Genomic DNA, 7,136 nt, shown 5'->3' on the forward strand with positions numbered 1-7,136 from the left:
TGCTGAGCAACAGAAAGACAGTATTTCTGAGGCCCTCACACTCTGGATTCTGGCTTTGATTTTCTTTGAAAGAAACCTGTGCCAGTCATTTCCCATTCAGGCCTTGCTTTTTCAATAAGATAGACACCTTTTGTTGCTGCATATTGCCCATGTATGTACTGCACATGTTTGTTGAAGCTGAGCATGAGTGCATGTAAGAAATCTTACTTCACTAGACTGTTCTTCCTGGAGAAGATCCATTTAGCAATCAATACCTATGGTAAGATGTCCCTATTTTAGAAGCTAATTATTTATTTAAATGTAATTTCCGAAACTAAAATGCATTGAGGTGCACATTATTCTGATAGGAGTCAAGGTTAAGCATTGGCTGCAGTAGGCCAACAAAACAGATGTTTAATTGAAGTCATATAAAATATTTACAGCAAAGTTGCAGCTGTTCCTGAAGTGCCACACATGACGTGCCATTTGATACAAAAGGTTTAACAAAAATCCTGGGATGTGGCCTGGCAATGGCTTAAGATAAATAAACCGTCATTAAGGTAGTTTTTCTCCTTTTTGAAACGAAGTTGAATTCCATCTGTCTACGTTACATCTCACTTTGTCAGGCTGCTGGGTGCTTCTGCCACAAACAGGAATGATGGTAGCTCCCCCAATGACTGTTTTGATCTAAGTTTCATAAACTACCTGAAGCTAAAGGCATTACATCTCTGCCAGTTTCCATGTTTGTATTCATCTGGGGAAGCAGAACACAGATGGATGGAACTGGTTTTAATGCTGCATGTGCCTAAGTCAATGTCTACTCTTTTTCCTTACACAGAGTGTGAGTGATAAAGACGTGGGAGGAAATATAACTTGAACTTCACTTGAAAGCAGACTGCTAACTTTGTGATTTTTCTCTCCTGCCTCTGCAAGGTATTTATTACCTGCTTACTATGGAAGAAAACCCAATTGCTTTCCAACATAAACCGGAAAACATTCAAGAAATCCTCTTCTTTTTGTTGTCAACATTTCAGCCAAGAACTGGCTCAAAGTTTCACACCAGAAGATTACTACATAGCTCTGTGCTGAGAACTCCAAGCTGACTGCCACACCATCCTCTGCTCTTTTCAGAGGACTTAATCACTACAAAGGATGTTCAACGTTTTGCCTGGTTTGAGCCTTTTTCAAAATGACTGGCGCTTACATTATTATTATGTGCCCAGCTGGCATGGGGAATCACACACAGACAAATTAGCAAAATAATACAATTGACACTTAGAAATAATTAATCTTTTATTTAGGAGAGAATTAAAAACATGGGCACAATCCCCTACAAATACTGGAGTAGCTGATTATACACAGTTCTCATTTAATCTGACTGCTCACAGGCTACACCAGTGACCGTGTTGGAGCTGAGGGCAGAAATCCCACTGACTTTCATTGGGTCAGGATCTTACTCTCCACATGTGAGTGCAGGTGCAGGTATTTGCAGATTTAGAGGCTTGCATCAAGTTTTTGATGCAGTGATATTACATTTTTTCCCCCCAGGAGACTAATAAGCAGGGCAAAAACTACTTTCACAGCCAAGTCTTTATTCTTTGTGTAGGATTAACTCCTAGTTAACAAGGAATATGTTTAAAGTTATTTTATTTTGAAAACAGGTGAATAAAGAAACATCGGGGTAGGCCCTCAAGCTTTGTTGTTTGAAATGCCAAATGAAAAACAAGGTCTGTACTGGGGATTTTGGAAAACCCTGTATGGTGATTCTCTCTCTTATTACCTCACTTTTATGTTTTAAAGTCAACTAGAGGTAGATTGTGCTTTATTTTATAAGACATTTATATGAGGGAACCTGCATCTTTTCAGTTCAGAATGAGACAAACATCATACATAAGCAAACACAGGCAGTGTCAGTTCGGTCTTTTGATACCCATGTTCACCATATCTTACAAAAATATAGAACTTATGCTACTGCTCAACACTGAAGAGTTTTCCTGCCTTCAGGCACCCTCCAAAACTGTAGGAACAGGAAGAAAATTCATATTTAAGAAGAGCAAAAAGACTTAATTCCTGCTGAAATCTCTAGTCCTATTGAGGGTCTGGCCATGAGTGAACTTGGCCTGTTTGCAGCAGGGTGTAAAGCCCTGCATGCTGATTTTACTCAGGAGTACCAGTCAGGGACAGATGCATATGGAGGAGTATACTTGCTTTGGATTGAGCTGAAATGGCACATAAATACAACATCAATTCAACATAATGCACTGCACTATGCACTATAGTGCACTGCAGTTACCTTCATCTTTGTTTTCCTTGGTCACGTTCATACTCCACTAAAAATAAAATGTAAGTCTAATAAGCCATGCCATGGTTAAATCTGACCAGTTTGGGTTTTGGATGATTATCAACACATGTTGGTTCAGGGGACAGCCCAGACATGGAGTCAAGGGAGATGGAGCACAGCAACCCAGCCTGAAGTCATGGCACGTCTGACACCTGGACCTCACCCTCCAGTGCTCTTCCAGTGGCCATAGTGTAGACCTAGCTGGAGAACCAGCTTGTTGCTACTAGGTTATACATCTCCCAGGGATCTGCTTAGAGTTGCTTTTATCCTTGCTTTTATTAAGATTTAATAAAAAGCTTTTATTAAACTTTATAGCAATAAGCTATCAGATCAGTGTTTTTCACTGAGGCTGCCAGCATCCCCAGTGCTGATGGCTTCCTCCTCACTCTTGAAGAATTGTATTTAGCCGTGCTATGGGTAGCAGAATGGAGAGTGGCTGGCATACACAGCACTTTAAAGCAAAAATCCTACAGGGAGTAGAGAACAAATAACACCTGGTCTCTTCTTTTACTTTCTCCCAGCCAGTGGCCTGGGTGAAAGGAAATATTTGGATTCTGTAGCCCACACCTATTTCATTAAAGTTCAAAGCTTGAAAAACATGCCTTGCTTTTCCCTACTTCTGAAGGGAGAGACAAAATAGTGCTAGTGGGAGGGGAGAGCACCGGGCTGCGTGTGGAAGCAAAGGTTAGGGTGGGAGGAGGTGATGCAGGCCTCTGCATCACACACAACACTTCTGTGTTCCTGATCTCACCAGCTTCTCTCTTCTTGTCCCTGCTGTGACTAGTGACAGGAGGAGGTCTTAACTCAGTGCTGGGCAGCTCCAGAGATGGGAGATGGACTTCTTCCAGTGCTTTGTTGGCATAGTGGTGGCAACTCCCTGTCTGGCACAGGCAGCAGAGACTCGTCACAGCCCTGGGCCAGAGCGCCTTCTCAGAATAGTTGTTTTATACAGATGCAATACAAAGCCAAAATCAACTAAACCAAAACAAAATGCTGCTTTGTTTCCAGGAGATATGAACTGACTGCAAAAATTTATAACTTAGCTGAGGTTTTGCACTGTTGAATTTCTAACAGACCTCTTGAATTGAGGAGGTAGGATGCTAAAGAATCTCTCCAACTCCCTTCAACTGAGTAAAACAGACACATTTTCATGAAAAAACAAAGTTGAACTGAACCTAGGCTACATTTTGCTAGCCGAGAAAATTGACTTGTACACTATAAGGGTATAGCTCCTCAGAAAAAAAGAATGACTACTTGTGATTAGAAAAGAGAGAAAAACACCTTAGAAGATAGTAAAAAAGAAGAAAATGGCAATGGTCACTTCAGAGACAGATCCAAAAGGTGATTGGTATAGTCTTGAAAGAATTCTGGCTTACAGAAGTAGATCACATAGGTTTCTAAGGAGATTTGCAATTTAATTAAGTTCCTCTTATTTCCTGCTTCTGCATTTCCTCGTGGTAATGGAGCATGCTGAATAGCAGGGACAAGAAGAACAGGAGGGCAAAAGAGTGAAAAGTCATTGAATTAATAAAAAATAATAATATGTTTTAAAAGATCTAGTTTAGCTAAATTTAACTTTGGGGCAAAAATCCATTGTGTTATGAAAGTCTTACCATTTCTAGGAGAAACCAAAGGAAAATTAAATTAAACCTTGAATTGCTTTGATTTCCCTTTATTTTGTAGTCTCCACACAGTTCTGACCTTTTTATTTCCTGTCTCCTCTCACAAAAGCAATGGTACTATCCAAGCTCTTAGCAGCTTTTAGAGAACACAGCTGTTCCACTCAGGTTTTTTTGTTTTCTTTTGTTTTGTTTAATTTTGCCAAGTTGTCTGCTTCAGGCAAGAGAATAGTTTTTCTGCATTTATGTATTAAAATGTATTCAAGGAAATATAAAGTCCATTTATAGAACCCACAGAAATAGAAAAATGTCTTAGGCAGTCTGGGATGTAATATAGTATCCTTTTTCTCCTAGTAAATATAATTCTTTCTCAATGTAGGGAGGTGCATAATAAGACTTTATTAGCTAAAAACTAGAGCTGAAGAAATAATAAAGAAAATAAACCCATCAATACAGCAATCTGCAACTTTTTTTGACTGTGCTGTATGTATTTTAATGTGTTCTTGTCTGAGTGCCTATGTGAATGATGTTGTATGCATGGCTTGTTACAGAAAATTTATTTTGTCCTTTATTATAGTTTGTACCTGAATGTGTTGCTTGCAAGCAAATGTGCAGTTGTTAAGGGAAATAATGAAGTACTATCTCTTATGGGAGAAGAAACCATGGTTGGTTAAACTTGTGCATCATGACCCCAGCTCTCACAGTCGGAAAGACAAGGTGATGAAACCACAGGCTTCCTGAGCACAGAAGCATGTAAATGCAAATTCCTTTGTGTGGATGTGAAAAGGGACTTTTAATAGAAAACTTTCTGTAGGCTTTTATTGAAAAGCTAGGGAAAATAATAATAATAATAAAAAGATCTTAAATCTCCATCTTACTTTCACACTGTGAAGAGTTTAGTCCCTTTTAAAAATCAAGAGTTCGTTAAGATGTCTGGAGAGCGCTCTTCTCCCTTCACAAAGGGAATCCACCGAGCAGTTCCCCAGCATACAGAAATAACAGTATACAGACCTCACCTGCCAAAACAGAGAGCCACCTGCTCCTCATTTCTAAACAGTGAAAACCCTTGGATTAGCCGAAATAAACCAGTGTGTGACTTCAAGTCGCAAAGGTCATGTGTCCCAGTAAGAGCGTGGGCAGCTTGGGCAGGTCCCACCACCGAGCCGTGGGAGGAGGACCTGGTGTGAGATGCCTGGTGGGGAAGTGTGAGCCCCCAGAGGTTCCTGGGCTGCAGGAGGTGTTGGAAGGCAATTGCCGAACAGAGGAAAGGCTATCAGTGAGTCACATTAGGTTTGCTATTCAGCGGCTCTCACTAGCAAACAATTAACTTCAAAGGAGAGACTGAAACTGGAAAACAGGATGGCCAGCATGGGCTGCAGCCAGTAGGAAATGGAGCAGAATTGCATTTTATTTCATGCCACTGCTGCCTCTGAAAACATTTTCTGTTCTAATTTTTATGCAAATTGGGAATATAAATGCATTGTATCCAAAGTAGTTTGGGCTGGGTGAGTAACCATGGTTTGGGCAATGGGTGTTGACTTAAGGAATTTCATTTTAGACAACATGAATGTTGAAGAGATCAGCTATCTCTGGACCAGGAGCTGAAACTTGTATGGGGGTGCAGTGCAGAGCTGATGTGTGCATGGTGTGGTGGCTGTGCATGTCTGCCTTCAAAGAGCATTTGAAATCAGCAGCCACTTTTCAACTAATTTTGACACAAGTACTCTTAAAGAGAATTTTGTTTTTACATTAGTCTAAGTAACTGCAGAGAAGCAAGGGATCTGAACGAGAGAGAAACTGGGGATAGGGGGATCCTTTTACAGGTCTCTTGTGGAGTTTAGTGGTCAGGATTCCCGTTTTTCACCCAGGTCATCTGGTTTTGACTCCTGTGTATGGAAATCCAGAGAATATGTTACCAATTTTCAGCTGTGTGCTTGGTAGTTCAGCAGCAGCCACGGACTCCCCTTCCACCTCCTAATGACCCTACTGCAAAAAGCTCGTGCTAATGATGCAAAAAGCTCAAATCAAAGTTTGGTTTCAGCTACATGACAAGTCTGCAGGAAGCCAGTGATCCACAGCTGTAGTGGTAATAAATCTGATATCATTTTTATTTATTTATTTATTTTTAATAAATATTGGCTTTTGTAAAGCTATGGGCTTGGTTCCAGAGTTACATGGTGAAATTCCCAGGTGTTTTCTGTATCACGTCTGTTCTGGCCTGCAGCATCCGCTGGGCCCAAGATGCATAGCACAATATGAGCTCCTGTCAAGTTAATTTAGCTTTCCGTGTCTGTTTCAGGACGCAGCCACCCGCAGCAGACTGCTGACTCTCCATCCTTTCCACCTGCACTCTCCCACCTCCACCTGCGTGTTTGCACTGAATATTGTGTGTTTGATCATGCAGCTGTGCAGTGAACGCAGTCAGCCCATTGATCCTGCTGAAGTCCACTGCTGTCCTTCAGAATTTATTTTTGGCAGGATCTGTGAGCTGATCCAGTTTGCCATGTGAGTGCACCAGCTGATACAAGGCTGGAAAGGTATGGATGGGGTTAAATTTAATTAAAAAAAAAAAAAAATTATTATATCTCATAGTGTACAGATCCTTTCTGTGTCTGTATTGGATTTCTCGACCCGTCTTACAAATGGATCAGGGCTATAGGCTTTTTTTGAAGGGAAAATGTCAAAGCCCAGGGGATCTGGCCCGAGCCGGAGGGTTGTTAAAGAAACAAAGGAAGGATGGAGTGGGTAGATCATTACCAAATGGTCCAGCTACACGGGGCCTGCTTCCCTAATGAGTCTGACAGCATGCAGTGCCACCTCCCTCTTCATATGTAAAGCTAATCCCTTGCCCTCTCTGACAGCCGGTATTTACATTTGCAAATGAATCTTCCCACATCGCCTGAGCAGGGGCAGGGACAGCACAGACGCGAACAGCATCCAGGGGCCCAACTTCATGGTCCTCCCCGGGCAGCAGGTCGGGGTGTCCGACTTCCCAGGAGGTGTGGGGAGAAGCACCTGGGTGACAGGAATACCAGTGGGGCTGTCTCTGGTGGTAATGATCCCAAGCAGACAAGTTAGCCAAAGCCCCTCACGGAACTCAGGCAAGTGCTGTTTAGGAACTGGAAATTTAGGTGGTGTGGAGATGAAAGCAGTTATTTTTCTTCCTTTTTTTTTCACCCTACCTCCCACTTTTTACA

General features: G+C 41.6%; 1 long non-coding RNA gene across 1 annotated transcript; it reads left to right on the plus strand.

Annotated features, from left to right (window-relative positions):
- Positions 1 to 5,061: 5,061 nt before the first annotated feature.
- LOC118165509 lies at positions 5,062 to 6,666 on the plus strand. Its single transcript, XR_004750082.1, has 3 exons — positions 5,062 to 5,215; positions 5,808 to 6,025; positions 6,239 to 6,666. It is a non-coding gene; the product is annotated as an uncharacterized LOC118165509 (long non-coding RNA).
- Positions 6,667 to 7,136: the final 470 nt, after the last annotated feature.

The sequence above is a fragment of the Oxyura jamaicensis genome, chromosome 4, assembly GCF_011077185.1.
Source record: "Oxyura jamaicensis isolate SHBP4307 breed ruddy duck chromosome 4, BPBGC_Ojam_1.0, whole genome shotgun sequence".
NCBI lineage: Eukaryota > Metazoa > Chordata > Aves > Anseriformes > Anatidae > Oxyura > Oxyura jamaicensis.